At 47.4% G+C, this 19,432-nt stretch overlaps 1 long non-coding RNA gene across 2 annotated transcripts in view; it reads right to left on the bottom strand.

The window, feature by feature from the left end:
• LOC106994786 (uncharacterized) overlaps positions 1–19,432 on the bottom strand; it is a 188,046-nt gene that overhangs the window by 1,028 nt on the left and 167,586 nt on the right. The window lies entirely within an intron of this gene.

Here is a 19,432-nt window from a genome sequence, read left to right as displayed (position 1 = left end):
AGCCCACAATGATACTGGGGAGGGAGGTGGGGAACTAAAATTCCAAACTGGTGTCCTCATTCTGGTCTGCAGTTGAGGTTCCCCACTGACTGAACCCCCTAGAGGCTGGAAGCAGGAGACTCCACTGATCCAGCCCCCATAGATCTACCATTCACAGTAGAGAACAGAGAAGAGGGGAGGGAAGAGGAGAAGAGAGTGAAGCTGGAGAAGGAAACAGAACATGTCTAGTACCATTCACTCCCTTGCCTCTACAGCAGCCACCCTTTCCCTTTGTCCAGATGTAAATCAGAGTCCAAGCCGGGCGCGGTGGCTTGCGCCTGTAATGTCAGCACTTTGGGAAGCCGAGGTGGGAGGATCACTTGAGCCCAGGAGTTTGAAACCAGCCTGGGCAACATAGTGAAACCACTTCTCTACAAAAAATACAAAAAATTTACCTGTTGTGGTGGTGCACGTCTGTGGTCCCAGCTACTCAGAAGGCTGAGGGAGGAGGATCATCTGAAACCAGGAGGTCAAGGGTGCAGTGAGCCAAGACTGTGCAACTGTCAACTCCAGCCTGGGTGACAGAGTGAGATCCTGTCTCAAGGGGGAAAAAATCAGAGTCCTCCGTGCAGATGACACACAATTCCAGTCCTTTCCTCTGTCACAGCAACAGTGTGTGTGATGATGACAATGATGCCCTCCTCCCATTATGCTGGGCACCAGTTCTTCGCCCACAATGAGAGGAAGATGGGGAGGGGATGGCTTCCAACACAGCTGCTGAGGTCCTGGGGACAGGGCTGCTGGTGCTCAGAGCTGCTTTCTTCTAGTACATTCCACATTGTCTTCCCACCTCCAAAACCTCCTTTGGATGTTATTTGTTACCTGCAATGTAACCCAAATCTTGGTTCTTATGGAGAATTAGTCTTGGATGGCCTTGTCTTTAGTGAGTTTCTATAGTTTTCCATGGAACAGGGCCCTGGCCAAGGAAATGTTACCCCCATGAGTTGCCTGCCTTCAAAAATAGCCTCCTTGTCCCAGCCACCTGACCTCCCTCTGTAATCAGATGCCGTTCCCCTGACTGCAGAGAGACCTCTCCTTTGCCTGCTGTTTTGGCAGCACGAGGGGCACAGGATGGCTGGAGGGCTGTCATGGCTTCCCACAGATCAGAACTAGGAAGAGATTCCTCATCCACAGCAGCCCAGGGCCATGGGGACAAGGAGCAAGCATTCTCTCAGTGGGCTGGCAGATGCAATCATGGGAGGGACCCACCCTTATTCTTCCTGTCTTGCCTGGATCTTTGCATCTGGCCCTGGGAAAAGTGACCTGATGGCCTGGCTGCTGGTTTATAAGATGTGTGGCATCTCCTGTGGGGTGACGGGCTACAGTCTCCCTCCTGGTGCCCTGATAAGCCACACACGAGCCATTGCGCCATTCTGAGAAGCAGCTGTCTCCGTGTCATGGGGCACCTGAGACGGTCAGTGGGTTCCATGGGTGTGAGTTAATTACCTCCCATTCTTTGCGTTAAGATGTGTCCCCCAGTGGAAATAATCCTGCATAGGTTCCAGAGCCACAGGAAAGGCCCTGTTCACGGAAGCACTGAGCAGGGTCCAGGGATGTCCAGTTGGAACCCTCAGTGTGTGTGTATCCCTGTGAGGACAAAGCCCAGTCCCCTCCAGGATGGGATGTGTCCTGTGTGGCCAGCCTATCCATAGTGGTCAGGTAGTCCTCCTGTAAAATGACACCTTCCAGGGTCTTAGCCCTGGGCTGTGCCTACACTGGGCGGGGCTGGGTACAGTGTGCAGCCAGGCCAGTGCTGGGAGACTCAGTCCACTTGTGGTAAGGTACATCGCCGTCCTCCCTGTCCATGTGGCCATCTGTGCCTGGACCCCCTGAGCAAGCTCTGAGGGACACAGTCTGCCTGACACTGTCCACCAAACACCAAGAACCTCATCCTAACAGCACAGGTTCTGGGCTTAAGGGTGGGGACGGCATAGCTCACACTTTGTGCCCATCCCCAGAGGAACATCCATGTCTTCTCCCTGTCTTAATTTTACTCTTTTATTCTCTTCAAGTCCTTGACCATGTGGCCCACTCTGGGTTCATGCAATGGACCCAAGTCCATCCCTCCTTGCAGAACCCCTGAGGCTCTGCCCATCTGAAGGATTTCCCTACGTCACTCCTCAGGACCACCTGAAGTGGGCACTAAGGCAGCCACCGTCCACTTCTGCTGGGTGCCAGCTCACCGTGAGGACCCATCCATAAGCCTGGTCTGCAGTTTCCTCCTCTGTATGAGGTCATGGGGCTTCCCAGGAGCTCACAGATGTGGTAGAGGGAGGGGCAGGAGGAGAGGTGCCATGGGAGCCTGAGTCACTTGCTGGCCTTGGACCTGCTTGAGCCTGACCCCATGCTCAGCTCTCCTGTGGATGCTGGAGGCTGCTGTGCATACCTCAGGTTATGGTTTGGTAGCTCAGAGAGCACCAGGACCTGAACTTGATTGCCCCGGACCCAGGGATGAGCCAAGAGCTGCTTTCCGAATGATAAGAGTTACCTGCAGGAGGAGGCGCGGAATTTCTCTAGAACCTCCAGTTCTGCACTGTGAATCTTTTGGAGCTTGTGAAAAGCTCCATAAAATAATGCACTGGATTTGAAACATGGACTCTCTTACATTTGTTCATTTCTAAGTATATTCATCCAGGAGTTATTGAGAATAACATTTTGCAATTCCATCGGAGTGATTTACTGGGAAGCGCTGTGGTTCATTTCTTTCTTTTTCTTTTTTTTTTTTTGAGACAGAGTCTCACTCTGTCGCCCAGGCTGGAGTGCAGTGGCGCGATCTTGGCTCACTGCAACCTCTGCCTGCCGGGTTCAAGCAATTCTCCTGCCTCAGCCTCCTGAGTAGCTAGGACTACAGGCATGAGCCACCATGCCCGGCTAATTTTTTTGTATTTTTAGTAGAGATGGGGTTTCACCATGCTGGCCAGGCTGGTCTCGAACTCCTGACCTCGTGATCTGCCCACCTCAGCCTCCCAAAGTGCTGGAATTACAGGCGTGAGCCACCACGCTAGGCCCTTAAATTTTTTTTGAGACAATGTCTCACTTCTGTTTCTTAGGATGTAGTGTAGGAATGTAATCATGGCTCACTACAACCTGGACTTTCTGGGCTCAGGTGATCCTCTCACCTCAGTCTCCCGAGTAGCTAGGACTACAGGTGTGTGTCACCATACCCAGCTATATATTTTAAAACTATTTTTAGTAGATAAAAGAGTTCATCATATTGCCCAGTCTGGTCTGCAACTCCTGGGCTCAAGCCCCACCTAGCCCTCCTAAAGTGTTGGGATTACACGCATGAACCACCATTTCTGGCCCCCTATTTTGAAATTTTACTTAATTGATAAATATTCAACACATACACATACACGTGTGCATACTCAAAGAAAGCAAATGACTTTGAGATTATGACAAAGGTGGGGGCTTCATGATGGAATTAATGCCTTTATAAAAACAGACACAGGAGAATCGTCTCTCTCATTTTCTCTGTCTTTTCTCCCCCTCCCAGCCCTTCACCATTTGTAGATACATTAAGAAAACAGGCACCTGCCGGAAAGCCCTAGCCAGGACTGAATCAGCTGGCACCTGGACTTTGGACTTTCCAGCCTCCAGAACTGTGATAAATAGATTTCTACTGTTTAAGTCACCAAGGCGACAGTGTTTGTTATAACAGCTCAAGCCCAGGAATATACTGTCTGACCCTTGTTTTGAATGAAACTCTTCAGTTTCTTCATTAACTTAGCTGGCAGCTCTTGTCTGCAGCAGCACCAGAGGCCCCAAGAAAAGAGCTCCAGCAGGGCCTCAACCTTCAAGGATCCCATGGGGCCTCCTTGATGTTAGGACCTGGATGTCAGGTGAGGCTTCAGTGATATAACCAAAATGTGAAATCGTAAGTGTTTTTACTACTTACACTGGCGAGCACATGCCAACCTCGACACAACAGATACAGACTCTAGAAAGCCCAGACAGAAAGGAGAGAAGGGACCTGTTGGCTTTTTCGGGTCCAGGGTGTTATCTGACAGGTGTCCAGCAGGGAGCTTTAATGGATGTGTTTAAAGCAAGTAAACACTGGGGCATGGAGATCACGCTGTGACTGAAAGGTGGTCACTTTAAATTTGAGGGCAAATGTCAGAACTGTCCGTTGAAAGGAAGCAGCTGGAGAGAGGGGAGCCCAGCACACTAAGCAGGAGAGATGCCTCCAAGATTTTATCTCTGGCCACCAGATGGAGTCATTTGGACTGGGTACAGTATTTAAGACTCTGTCATGGTGACCAAGTTCTGCCTCTGAGATGAGGAAATTAAATGTACACCTTTAAAAATGCATGTTGAGGCAACATGAAATTATGAGCCCTTGTGACACCCAGGGACTCCAACAGGGTGTGGCACTATGTTCCAGAGTCAGGGTCCTGGATTCTGGTCCCCCGACAGTGAGAAATGAAGATGACCTGTCTCTGCTCCCCCTCTGCTCCCCTGAAACTGATCTTTTCACCCTACACCTCCCTGTTCTGCTCCCAAACCCCCTTCAGTGCTCATCCCGAGACATCACTCCCCATATCCCAAAACATATCACCCCCACGGCATGCACAGTGTAGCCCAAAGCACACAAACACAAACTCACAGATAGTGACAAAAATCTGTGTTTGGGACATGTGATGGTGAAACAGGGAGGACAGTGAACTCACAGCCACAGAGACTGGGACTCCAGGGGCTGGAACATGATGGAGCTGTAACATAACATGTGTGAACTCACGTGAAATGTGAAGATTCCCGAGGAATAAAACGCAGCCTGGCCAGGGGGCCACCGCTGTACACACTTCCATCCCTGTCCACCAGAGGGCGGCAGAGTTCCTACTGGCCTGCGGCCTCCCGAATAGCTGTTGCGCTTTCTCAGCAGGGCCCACAGCCCAGCAGGGTCACCTCTGCACCCTCCAAGCTCTCCACACAGACTCTGTCAGCTCCTCCCTGCAGCCAGGCGGCCGCCCACCTGAGACTGCTCCCTCTGCAGGCAGCCCCCTACACGCCCTCCTTCCTGGGACTCACCCAAAAGGGCATCTCCCAGGGTGGCCATGGTGCACGTGATGCCACACTGGGTACTTTTTCCTTGTGACTTCCTTTCAACTTCATCAACTCCTTCTGTGACTGCTCTCTAAATACCTGCCCCTGCTTTTCTGTCCTGTTTTCTGGGGCATCCCAGGCTGAGCCCAGTGCTGACAGAACAGTGGCTGCCTGAGTGCCCATGGCATCCCCAGCAATCAGCCAGGCACCCTGTGACCTGCCCTCTACATTGGGGGGCTCAGAGAGCATGTGACAGTCCTGCTGGTCCTGAATCTGGCTAAATCAAGCTGCCAGGTGAAGCCAAGCCTCCCCTGGGTCAGGCTACAGGGAAATGGGCAGAGAGGGAGCCTCAGGCCAGACTTCTGTATGTCCAGAAGTAGAATTGCTGGATCAAGTAGTAATTCTTTAATTTTTTTGAGAAACTGCCATACCATTTTCCACAGCAGCTATAACATTTCCCATTCCCATCAGCAATGCACTAGAGCTCCAATTTTTCCAACTACTTGAAAACACTTGTGGTTTCATGCTATCGTTGTTGTTGTTTTTTATTAAAGCCATTGAAATGTGTGTGAGGTGGTGTATTACTGTGGTTTTGATTTGCACATCTGTAAGTATTAGTGATGTTGAGAATCCTTGCATGTCCTCATTGGCCATGTGTGCATCTTCCTTGGAGAAGTATTTTAGTCTTTTGTCCCCTTTTAAAGTTGGGTTTTTGGATTTTTGCTGTATTTGTTTTGTAGTACTTCGAGTCAAGTACAAATTGTGAGGTCCTGTTCCAGCCAATGGAAGCTGGACACAGCAGTAGGGTGGATGCGTCAGGTTATAAATGACCCTGTCTCCTTTGTTCGTGTGTGCGTTCATGGCAAGAATTCTAGCAAGCGGCACCCTTTCTGCAGAAAGTAACCTTTCTGAGAGATCCTCTGTCTTAGTGTTGATCTTTATGACACCGAGCACCCATTCCCAACAATTTGGAGCCCCAGCGAGATTAACATTCGCCTCTGGGACAGTCTTTGGCCCTCTCTCATGGGGAGCTGCTCTGCCGCCCTTGGTGGCGGCTCCAGGAGGACAGCCGGGACCTACCCGGTGCGAGGGATATACTTGGATTCTCAGCAATGCAGGGAAAGAGAGAGGCTTGTGGGACCATGGTAACCAAGTGACTCCATGCATGGGCCAAGGTAGGAAGAGCCACAAGAGGGTGGCAAAGTACTTCCTTGGTGGTCAGCTTTTGGGAGGCTGAATGTGTATGCTTTATTATCAGCCTGTCGCTGTGTCCAGGCAGTGTGTGGACACAAACGGGAAGAGTGTAAGGAACCTCCAAACGGGAAAGGGAGGAAGGTTAACCTCCCTGGGAAAGAGAATCGGTGAAACACCTCTGGCGTGACAGATTAAGCCTTTAGCAAGCCTTTAAGGGCGGGACAGATGAGACATCCCCGGTATCTGGGGGATTCAGCCTTCACGGGAAAGGAATAGGCAAAACATCCCTAGCATGAGGGATTGGACCTATTTGGGATTCAACATGGGAAATGCTTCTAGTAGGACTGGGACAGGAAGTAGACCAGGCAACAAGGGAGGGGAGAGTGACCAAATTCCTCCTGATAGTCCCTTAGGACTCATGCTAAAATATTGGAAAGAGGATGAGCAGACTAAACATAAGAGAAAACAACAGATGATTAAATATTGCTGCTTCCTCTGGACCCAAGAGCCAGTCTTAAAACCTGCCATTTTCTGGCCAAAATTTGGTTCAGATGAGGATTGGGTCTGTCAACTTTTAATAATGTAAGTTAACAACCAAAGCCCCGTGTCCCCAGAAAAAAATGGATTATCCCCTATGCTAGCAGCAAGGGCCTGCCCTTCTTTACCCCTTAAATGACTTAAAGAAGGTAACAGACAGAAACAAAAGGCCTGAGGGCAGTCAGAGAGATCCTTTAAATTATCGTCCCGTGTTTCTGAAACTCAATGCGCCGCCGCAGCCCGCTGCGCTGCCACCTCCTCCTCGGAAGTCCCGCCTTCTCGTCCTCCTCAGGCGGAAGTCCCGCCTTCTCGTCCTCCTCAGGCAGAAGTCCCGCCTCCCCCTACTCCTCCGGAGGAAGTCCAGCATCCCCTCCTCCTCAGGCGGAAGTCCCACCTCCCCCTCCTCAGGCGGAACTCACGCCTCCCACTCACCCTCCAGGGATCACTCTGAACTCGGAGGAGGCGTCTGGCCCTGAGAAATTATTGTCTCGGGGGCTTAATCATCCCCGTTGTCCATTTAAATGTCCTTCCTCAAAAAGAAGGCTCCAAAAAGAGATAGAACAATGTAAAAGGGACATTCAGAATCTTCCTTTTCCTTGCATTCCTAAAGAACCGACTTCCCAGCTCTTCCCTCTAAAACAAAGTTCCACAAGGAGGGGGCACAATTGGCTTTATAAATGCTCCCTTAACTGCCTCTGAGGTCCGAGGCCTGAAGAGAGAACTCAAGCCCCTGCTAAGTGATCCAAAAGGCGTGGCAGAACAGATCGACCAGTTTTTAGGTCCCCAGCTGCATACCTGGATGGAGTTAATGTCGATCCTAGGTATCCTCTTCTCTAAAGAGAAGCGAAACATAATCCACGGAGCCACTGTGGCAGCCTGGGAACGTGATCACCCTGCTGGCCAGGATAATCGAGCAGCAAATACTAAATTTCCCGCTCAAGACCCACAGTGGGATAATAATGCAACCCACCAAGACCATATACAAATTTACGAGAATTAATTGTTAAAGGGATTAAAGAATCAGCACCCTGACCTCAAAATCTCACTAAGGCCTTTGATGTACAACAAGAGAAAGATGAAAGCCCCATGCAATTTCTAATTTCTAAGTATGCTAATTTCGATCTAGATGGCCCCCTAGGACAATGGATGCTAAAATTGCATTTTGTCACAAATAGCCTAATATAGCAAAGAAGTTACAAAAAAATGAAAAGAGGGAAAAATCCGTCAATCAAAGAGCTTCTAGAGGAAGCACAGAAAGTATATGTCAGGAGAGACGAAGAAAAGCAAAAGCAAAAGGCAAAAATATTTTGGCAAAATTTACCAGGGCAAACAGTCCCAGAGCACAATTTCAGCCGACACCCTGGCAGCTGGGGATGTAAAATGGCAGAAGACAGAATCGAGATTGAAGGGAAAACAGTCATAGCAAGTGTTGTAAAGGGTGTAAACATAAGAGAGAAGAAAAAGAACAGACAGGGAAGTTCCGGAATAGGGAGAAAAGAAGGGCAAGACAGATGTTACAACTGTGGAAAGTTAGGCCACTTTAAGAGAGAATGCCCTAAGCGACAGACTACAGGGGGAGCTCCTCCGCTCATTCCTGCCTTTAAAGAGGAGGAATGGGGGGAAGGGGGATCAGGGGCTCTTTCTTTTCTACCTCGAGTCCCACCAGGAGTCCTTGATAAATTTAAAGGTGGGACCTAAGCATGAGTCAATTACTTTCTTAGTCGACTCAGGCATGACTTGCTCCTCCCTAGGTGTTCCACCAACAGGGTTAACATATTCTTCAGAGGAGTTGTTAGTCTCTGGAGTAAAGGGAGAAGGATTTAAAGAAAAGATTTTAGAAAGTGCCAAGGTAAAATATAAAGCCTGGTCAAGTAACATTCAATTCCTATTAATTCCTAAAGCAGAAACTAATCTACTTTGGAGAGATTTAATGTTAAAATTAGGTATTGGTCTGCAGGTTAGCCCAAGAGGGTTCTTAACCTCACTAAATTTGCTAACTGCAGCAAATAAGCTGAAAATTCCCACTGGTGGCTGGTCAAAAGTAGGAGACCGAAGGAGGTTACAGATTCCCCCAATCCAAATAAAATTGAAGACTCCAGGGGGAGAGTGTAAGGAATAAATAGTATCCTATCTTCTTGGAAGGGCTGATAGGGTTGAAGCCTGTAATAGAAAGACTTATAAAAGATGGGCTCCTCAAGCCTTGCATGTATCCCTATAATACTCCCATTTTACATGTCAAGAAACCTAACAGGTCATACCGATTAGTACAAGATCTTAAAGCTGTTAGTGAAATAGTGCAGATTACTCACCCAATCATGCCAAATCCCTACACTTTTTTTTTTTTTTGGAGACAGAGTCTTGCTTTGTCGCCAGGCTGGAGTGCAGTGGTGCCATCTTGGCTCATTGCAACGTCCGCCTCCTGGGTTCCAGTGATTCTCTTGCCTCAGCCTCCCGAGTAGCTGGGACTACAGGCACCCTCCACCATGCCCGGCTAATTTTTGTATTTTTTGTAGAGACAGGGTTTCACCAAGTTGGCCAGGATGGTCTCAATCTCTTGACCTTGTGATCTGCCTGCCTTGGCCTCCCAAAGTGCTGGGATAACAGGTGTAAGCCACCGCGCCTGGCCCATCCCTACACTATTCTAAGTAAAATTCCATATAGGCATCAGTGGTTCACTGTCTTAAATTTAAAGGATGCCTTCTGGGCATGTCCTTTAGCAGAAAGCAGCCTGATCTGTTTGCCTTTGAGTGGGAGGACCCCCACAGTGGGCAGAAGCAACAACACAGATGGACAGTTCTGTCTCCAGGATTCGCAGATTCACCAAACCCTTAATAGAGAAGGCTGCTATCCCAAAACAGCTACATTTACTTCAACACATGGATGACATCATTCTTTTATCTGGAGAGGATATAGAGAAAGTAAATAAGTATACCATCTATTTTCTAAATCACTTATACACTGAAGGGTTACCAGTCTCAAAAGAGAAGCTCCAATATGTGGAACCAGAAGTCAAATATTTGAGCCATTTAATTAGCGCCGGCAAAAGAAGAATTGGTCCTGAGCGAGTGGAAAGAATTGTGTCCCTGCCACTGTCCCAGATCAAACAAGAACTTAAAAAGTTTTTAGGAGTAATTATATACTGCCGATCACGGATCGAGTCCTATGCATTAAGAAGTAAATTATTATATGAAAAGTTAGCTAATAAGGGGCCTGACCCCCTTATATGGTCCTCTAAAGAAGTAGATCAAATTAATAAACTGAAGCATAGACTAATGTCTGCTCGTTTTAGCTTTGCCTTCTCTTAAGAAGCCCTTCCACCTTTTTGTTAATGTAAGTAATGGAGTAGCCTTGGGGTGCTCACTCAATAACACGGAGGCTGGTGACAACCAGTAGCTTTTCTGTCTAAGATTTTAAATCCTGTGGCCAGTGGGTGGCCCCAGTGTATTCAATCTATTGTAGCCACAGCCATATTAGTAGGAAAAAGCAGAAAAATAACCTTTGGCGGGTATTTGACCGTGAGCACATCTCATGAAGTCAAGGCCATTTTGAGCCAAAAGGCAGGAAGATGACCCACTGATTCCAGAATTTTAGAATATAAGGCGATTCTGTTAAAAAAAAAAAAAAAAGGATGACTTAAATTACTTAACCATAACAACAGATAACTCACTCAACCCTGCAGGTTTCCTAATGGGAAATCCATCGCTACAGACAGAACACTTGTGCCTCAACTGAATTGCCTACCATACAAAGGTCCAGCCAGATTTAGCTGAGACCTCCTATAGATTGGGGCAACACCTATTCATAGACAAGTCCCCCTGGGTGTTTAACAGGGAGTAACACAGTGAATATGCAGTAGTAGATAGAGAGACACTCGAATAAATTAAATCAGGATAGTTACCCAATAGCTATTCTGCTCAAGCTTGTCCTCAGTCAGGCCTTGAAATATTTAAAGGATCAGATAGAAACTATTTCCACAGATTCTAAGTATGCCTTTAGGGCAGCACACACACATTTGGGAAGATTTAGGCTGAACAAGGTCTTATAAATAGTAGGGGCAAAGTACTTGCTCATAAGTCATTAGTAGTTCATGTCTTAAATAACCTCCAGCTACCAAAGGAGATAGCCATCATGCATACTCCTGGACATCAACAGGATTTTTCCTTTGAGAGCCAAAGGAATAAGCTTGCAGATCAGATGGCCAAAAAGGCTGCAGTTTTAGATATGCCCATTTTTCATTTAATTCCCCACCTTCCTTCTCCTACTGTTGTTCCTATCTTCTCCCTGGCTGAGAAAGAAAAATTAGTTGAAATCCCAAAGCAAAAAAAAAAAAAAAAAAAAAAAAAAAAAAAAATTCAGAAGAAAGCTGGATACTTCCAAATCAAAGAGAGATGTTATCTAAACCCTTTAGGAGGGAAGTATTATCCTATTTACATCAAGGGACTCACTGGGTCCCCAGGCCCTATGTGACACAGTTCTCAGAGTCTTTAGGTGTATTGGCATTTATGCTCTAGACAGGCAGATCACAAATGGCTATCTCATCTGTAAGAAAACTGACAAACATGCTTTAAGGAAATTACCTCTCGGAGGAAGAACTCTGGAGTTAAGACCATTCCAAAATGTCCACGTCGATTATACTAAAATGCCACCTATTAGTTGGCTAAAACACCTGCTAGTAATAATTAATCACCTTACCCATTGGGTAGAAGCCATCCCCTTTTCTAAGGCAACTGCCAATAATATGGTAAAACCATTAATTGAGCATATTATACCCAAGTTTGAAATAATAGAAAATGTTGCCTTAAACAATGAAACCCATTTTACTGCACATATTATTAAAAATCTGGCCCAAGTGCTAGACATAGAGTGGGAATATCATATTCCCTGGCATCCCTTATCCTCCGAATGAGTAGAAAGAATAAATCAAACCCTTAAGAATCATCTGACTAAATTAATTCTAGAAACTTGTTTACCATGAACCAAATTGTCTTCCCATTGCTTTATTAAGGATCAGGATGGCTCCCCAAAAGGATACAGGCCTGTCTCCATATAAAATGTTATATGGATTGCCTTATCTACATTCCTCAGCTAATGTTCCTGTGTTTGAAACTAAGGATAAGTTCCTCAGAAAGTATATACTTGGTCTCTCCTTTACCTTTTCTTCTCTTAAGATCAAAGGTCTCTTAGCATAGGCACCACCGCTAGAATTTCTAGTTCACCAGTACTAACCCAGGGACCACATTCTCATCAAAGGGTAAAAAGAAGGGAAACTTGAGCCCGCCTGGGAAGGCCCTCATCCTGTACAGTTGACCACCAAGACTGCCGTCCACACAGCCAAGAGAAGATGTCATACTCAAGTCAAGAAACCATCTTCCTCATCAGAATCATGGGTTACTGTACAGGGATCAAGCCTTACCAAGTTAAAGTTAAAAAAAAAAAAAAAAAGCTTAATTTCCATATCCTTTCTATATTGCTTCCTTTTCTTTCCTGATTCTGTTACTAGCTCCTTTTGTTATTAATGTAACTAAGTCTGACTCAACTCAGACCATTGCCTTTAAAACATGCTCTGTCATACCTTGTAAAGATGTGAAGGATCAATGACAGCTAACCTTTTCACACAAGTATTTGTGCCCCAGCCCTCTAGTTGACATAGTTCCTCCTAGCACTCACTGTTGTGAGCACCTGCAGCCGAGACACCAATTTTCTGCTCCTACAGCCTGGCAGCCTTGTAGTAGCTGGGACTATGTCCTTTGGACTACTCAGGAGCAAGGTTCACTTCCACGGAAGAGGTTTGTGCAGATCTAAAACCCCTCATCTATTTCACTAAAGGGACTGCCCCTTCTAATTGCCAGCCTTATCAGTGTAACCCTCTCCTTCTCTCTATCACCACCTCCACCTTAACTGACTCTAAACCTGCCCTTAGTTGCTCCTATGGTATGGGGATTGACTTAAATGGGAAACACCCCCTAGGCATTTTTAAGATATGCATTATTCCCCTATCTTCCCCTTCTTCAGTAGCCTCAGTTTTAGATCCTATCCCAGTTACTCCTACACCTAATAATAAAACTAGGGTGTCTATTGTAAAGATGAAGGATCTAAAACAAACCTTAGCCATTAAGACAAGGTATCAAAATGCAAATGCCTAGCTGGAATGGATTAAATATTCCATTCGCACTTTAAATAAGAGTGACTGTTATGCTTGTGCACACAGGCCCAGACTGTCACCTTTCCACTCGGGTGGTCTCCTTGTCAACCAGGTATGGACTATATGGTCACACACAGCTGTGACCATTAGTCATTGTGAGGAAGATTCTACCACAGGCTAAATCCTATCAAAATCCCACTGCTTGGGATAATCTATCATGCCAAGCTCTCTCTCTCTGCTGTTTCCTAAAGTTTGACACCCTGTGGGTCAGCCCCCAAGGGCAATCTAGCTTCCACCTCTAAATGCCAAGTTTACTTCGTGCCTCTCATGGCAAGTGGAGAATTTGGTGTTCTTTGGAAGCATAAAAATATGCAAGAAGCTCAAGCCTTTCCAGGAGCTTGCCTATCAGTCTGCGGTTAGCTACCCCTGAACAAATGTATGGTAGTACCATGAAGGACCTTTACTGGACACTCTGCCAGATAATTGGAGGAGTATTTATGATCTAATCCAATTGGCTATCCCTTTCACCCTGGCATTTTATCAACCTAAAAAAAAGTAAAGACAAAACACTGCAGGCCACAAGAAACTTCTTATAAATCCTTTAATCCTCAGGTTTACATAAACGCTATTGGGGTCCCATGAGAAGTGCCAGATAAATTTAAAGCATGAAATCAAATAGCTGCAAGATTTAAATCTATGTTGTCCTGGTGGGTAACTATAAATAAAAATGTCTTCAAAGCTTTATACAAAAACTTGTCCCTGCTACTCTCACAAAATTGTTTCCTAACTCTCCACCATATTAAAAAAACTTACTTCTCTTAAAAGGACAAACAGAGCAATTAAGATAGAACATATTAAACAAGTTTGAAGAGGAATTATAAAATATAAGAGGGGGGAATTGTAGAGAATGGAATAAATAGAGGTCCTCTTCAAAGGGATTTTCCTCCCAGTCTAATTGAAAATAAATAGTAACGTCTCTTAAAAGCAACATTTTCTCAAAGATCTGTGCTAATATTCTTAAATTTTGCCAGTCATAATAAAGACATCAATATACTCCGTGTTCTTAGCTCCCACATTTTAGCCTAGATATTTGCCCTGACATGCCTGAACCAGTCCAAACAAGCATTAGGTCATGGCCTATTCCTTTTCCTATTTGAAAATGTTTTTGCCTCTCTCAGCATTCCACAAGTTAGTTCCTCTCTGCCTTTGTTCTCTTCTGCCTTTGCCTCTTTGGGAAAGTTATAAGTTGCTAGCCAATTGAGTTAAGTACAAATTATGAGGTCCCATTCCAGCCAATGGAAGCCAGACACAGCAGTAGGGTGGACACGTCAGGTTATAAATGACCCTGTCTCCTTTGTTCATGTGTGCTCTCATGGCATGACTGCTAGTGAGCAGCACCCTTTCTGCAGAAAGTAAACTAGCCTTGCTGAGAGATCCTTTGTCTCAGTGTTGATCTTTACGACACCGAGCACCCATTCTCAACACCAGGAAGCCTCTTCCCTGGACACGCTGTGTGAGTATTCGAGACCCTCCATTAGGTCTCCACATATAGCAGCTGTGACCATCGGTCATTGTGAGGAGGATCCTACTACAGGCTAAGGAATCAGGCAAGAGAATCAGCTACAGAGAGAACCCCAAAGTTGGAGATGCTGGTTGCTGACACGGAGCAGGGTCCCTGTAGTTCACAGGTCCAGCTAAGTTAAAAGTGCCACCCCCCTTGAAATCCGGGCACCTCTGAGAAATAGCCTTTTCCTAAGGCCTCCTCCATGGTGACACAACAGTGTCCCTCATTGTCAAGCTTCCATAAAGGACAGTAACCTGGACAGGACCCATTCCAGCTTCACCCGTTCTTCCTCCCATAGAGGAGGCCTCAGGGCTCAGAAAAAAAGTGGCAGAGGCCAATGAGGCCAGAGATGGTGAGAGAGCAGCAAGCTAGGGACAGCTGCCTGGAACAGGAGCAGGTGGGTCCACAGGGAGAAGGTGGTGCAAGAATGGGCAGAAGAGCAGAGGAGAACCCAGCCTCTGTGGGGCTGCAACCTAGAATGAGACTGAGTGTGAAGTCATCTCACCAGGGAAGGTCAGGCCTCAGGAACAGGAGGGGAAGCAGCTCCCACCTTTCCTGCCCTGGACAGAATGTGCCCCCTCAAAATTATTGAAGCCCTCATCTTTAATGTGCTGAAATTTGGAGGTGGCATTTCAGAGATAATTAGAGTAAGACTAAGTCATAAAAGTGGAGGCTTCATGATAAAATTAATGACCTTATAAATAGAAGAAAACACAGGAGAAGGGTCTCTCTCTCCCTCTTTCTGTCTCTCCACCCACCTTCAAGCCCCTATCATGTGCAGATGCAGCAAGAGAGCAGGAATCTGCAAGGAAGCCCTCACCAGGACTGAATCAGCTGGAACCTTGAACTTGGACTTTCCAGGCTCCAGAACTGTGAGAAATAGATTTCTGTATTTTAAGTCACCCAGACTAAGGTGTTTGTTATAGCAGTTGAAGCCCAGGAAAACATCATCTCACACACTGTTTTGAATACAACTCTTCTATTTCTCCATCAAATTATCTGACGGCACCTGTCCCCAGCAGCACGAGACCCCAAGAAAAGAGCTCCAGCAGGGGCTCAACCAGCATGAGTCCCATGGGGCAGCCTCATTGTCAGGCACCAGATGGCAGGTGAGGCTACAGTGATACAACCACAATGTGAAAGTACAAATGATTTTGCTATTTACAGACTGTGAGGAGCACATGGCACACCTAGAGATAATAGACACAGAGGTCAAGGAGTCCAGGCAGAGAGGAAAGTAGGGACCTGTAGGCCAATGGCTTTAGTGGGTCCAAGGTGTTATCTGAGGTTTCTAGCAGAAAGCTTTAATGGTGAGTTTAAAGCAAGCAAACACTGGGGCCAGGTGACCACGCTGTGACTGAGAGGTGGTCACTTTAAATTTCAGAGCAAATTTCATAACCACCAGTTTAAAGGAAGCAGCTGGGGAGAGGGGAGCCCAGCACACTAAGCAGGAGAGATGCCTCTAAGATTTTATCTCTGGCCACCAACTGCAGACATTTGGCAAGGTACAGTATTGTCACCTGTCACGGTGACTAAGCCCTGCCTCTGATATGAGGCAGGTAAACTTACACCTTAATAAATGAATGCCAAGGCAACATGAAATTACGAGCATGGGTGACATCCAGGGACACCAACAGCGTGTGGTGTTGAGCCCTAGGGTCAGGGTCCTGCATTCTGGTCCCCTGGGAGTGAGAAACAAAGATGACTTATCCCTGCTCCCTCTCTGCTCCCCTGTAATTGATCTTCCCATCCTGCACCTCCTTCTTCTGCTTCCAAACCTCTGCCCAGTGCTCAGCCCCAGACATCACTGCCCCAGGGCATACACACTGCAGCCCACTGCACATGAACACAAACTCGCAGGTGACAGAAATCTGTGTTTGGGACATCTGATTGAGAAAGAGGGAGGACAGTGAACTTACAGTCACAGAGACTGAAGCTCACGGGGCTGGAATGTGATGGATCTGTGATGTATGTGAATAATCTACTGTGAAATGTGGAGATTTACATGGAATAAAACATGCAGCCTGACCTGGGGTTGCTGTCATCCAAATTCCCCTCCATGTTCACCAGAGTGTGGCAGAATCCCAGCCTCAAGGCTCCCCAGGGGCTGCTGACCCAGCCAAAAGGGCATCTCCAAGGGCAGCAATGGTCCATGTGATGCCATATTAGACACTTTACCCTTGTGACCTCTTTCCATCCTCATCGACTTTTTCTGTGACTGCTCCCTACATTCCCACCCCACTCCCTCTGTACGGTTGTCTGGGGCATCCCAGGCTGATCCCAGTGCTGACACAGAACAGCGACTGCCTGAGTGCCCACAGCATCCCTAGGAATCAGCCAGGCCTCCTGTGACCTGCCCACTGCATCCCAGGAGGTGCAGAGCATGTTTGCAGGTCACGCACAGGCACCATCCATGACGTGGCCACCTGCTGGAGGTTTATCTACCCACCCACAATCTGCCCCCTGCTGTCTCTCATGAAGTCAGGAAGGAAGACAGGGCTGTCCTTTGTGCATGGGGAAGGTGAGGTGGGGGATATGAGCTCCCTTTGCTATCAGAACATAGCCCACCCCCACACACCCTCTCAGGTATGAGCAGAATCCCTTCACACAGGCTCTCCAGCCACTGCCTGTTCTTCTTCTACACAGAGGAGCTTGACCTGCTTCAGTCCCTCAAGAGGAACCCCAAGGGATATATAGCGAGAAGGGCTAAGCCCATCCTGGCTGCAGAGTAAGTCTGTAGAAATCTCTCCAGCTCTGAGCCCCTGTTCTTTCCCAGTCTCTCTCTCCTGGGTCTTGAAGAGCTGTGTTCTGTGGGGACCCTGGGCATCATCCCACTCCCTTTTGCACCAGCCATGGGGAAGGTGAGGTGACCACAGGACAGTCAGCTGGGCCAAGGACAGAGGACACCAAAAATGGTCAGGAAGAAAACAGATGGGCCGCAGCCCCAGCTCAGCCACCAGAACCCAGGGACCAAGAGAGTGGCTGAGACCTGTCCTTGGTGACCACTGGGCCCACAGGCCCCACTGACCAATCAGCACAGGCCTTTCATACCAGGAGACATAAGAGATTGATCCTGTACACCTCCAGGAAGGAAAATACCCTCTTGGACAACTGGGTCATCAAATGTCTAACCATGGAAGCTATCGCAAAGCTCAACATAATGAAAGAGAGGGAGGGTCCTTCTCCCCAGCTAGCACTCAGCTCACTCAAAGCAAGGTGGGGGTGCATCACTGTGACAGGGTCCTGGTACAGCCCAGCCTCCTGCTCTGAAGGGAAAAGCCAGATGGGAATGGGAGAGGGCAGGGGGAGCGACTGTGCACCCTGACCTGGAGCAATGGAAATGGGAGGACACTGAGGGCCCAGGGCTGTGCTCGCCAAACCTAAAGGATGTCTTTGTGTGTGTGTGTGTGTGTGTGTCTGCACATAGTGTGTGTAGAGGTTGGGTGAGAGAATCACTGCTGAAGGAGGCAGAGGACTCAGCAATTCCCAGGGGCCTGAAACACAGACAGAAGAGAAACAGAAAGGAGGGACAAGGAAGCAGGACTGAGAGGGGAGGGGACAGAGAGGTGTCCTGGGCACAGACCCCACCCATGAGCCTGAGAAGTGCTCCTGCCCCGGGAAGAGGCTCAGCACAGAAGGAGGAAGGACAGCACAGCTGACAGCCATGCTCAGAAAGTTTCTGGATCCCAGACTCATCTCCACAGAGGAGGACAAGCAGGCAGCACAGACCATGGTGCCCCCTTCAGTCCCTTTCTCCAGATGGCACATCCCCTGGCAGAAGCTCCTGTTCACAGGTCAGGAGAGAACTTTCTTGAAGAGGAAACGAGAAGGTTCAGGGACTGGCTGGGGTCTCCTGGGGAAGATGGGGCTCCCGGGGAAAGGGGACTTAGAGCTTCTACTGCTGCCTTAACAGGAAAGAAGACAACAGAGGGGACAGGATCAAAACAGGAAAATCACATTGAACTGAAATTGGTAAGAAGCAAACAAATCTTAAGTGTTCTCTATTCCAGGTTAATCATCACTGGCCACTACATTTTGAAAAATGATAATAATAACTATATCAGATAATACTTCAAATAAAAACATAATGAGGGCATAAAACATTGTCATCAGCCAAATTCAGAAACTGGAAAATAAATCACAGGCCTTGGAGGGCTCTGGGAATGCTCACAGACTCATTCACAAGAGTTCGCAGCATGTCCCAGGCACTGGGGTACAACCAAGATCATACAAATCCCTGCCCTCATGAACCTGATGCCGTTATAGGGAGGGGAGCAAGACATGCAAGGAGATCTGGAATGTGAGGTCAGGTGTTGACAAGAGCCTTGGAGAAACCTGAGCAGGGAAAAGTGAGAAAGGGAAGACCGAGAGTCTCTAGTGAAGGTATCAAGAAAGGGATCTTTCAAGGACACCCTGATGTGAGCCGGATCTGAGGTCAGTGGAAAAGGAACCATGCAGACCCCTGGGGAAGAGGATTCCACACAGGGTAATGCCAAGTTCAGAGGTGTTGAAGGAATGGGGGTCATGCTGCTGACCCTGACCCAGTAGGGGACACACACACACACACACACACACACACACACACACATTTTCTCTCTCTCCAAGGCTCATGGGTGAAGAGAACCTCTAAGAACAAAGGGCCCCAACTTTCCACCCCAATACATAGGTTTTAATATTGACTGATGATCTCTCCCCATCCTAACCTCACTTTTAACCTTCTGGAACCCACCCATCATTGCCAGAGTCACTGTAGAAGCCATGCCATTCAATGCCACAGAGGAGGAGGAGATTTTCCTACTTGCCCACAATCTGCCCCTGAAAGTGATGGGCTACAACTGGCACAAAGGAAGAAGTGCGGATCTTGACTGTTGAATTTTAGGATATGCAATAGGCTTTCAAAGATCTAGCTCAGG

The sequence above is a fragment of the Macaca mulatta genome, chromosome 19 (assembly GCF_049350105.2).
Source record: "Macaca mulatta isolate MMU2019108-1 chromosome 19, T2T-MMU8v2.0, whole genome shotgun sequence".
Taxonomy (NCBI): Eukaryota; Metazoa; Chordata; class Mammalia; order Primates; family Cercopithecidae; genus Macaca; species Macaca mulatta.
This window is presented reverse-complemented; position numbering and strand designations above follow the sequence as displayed.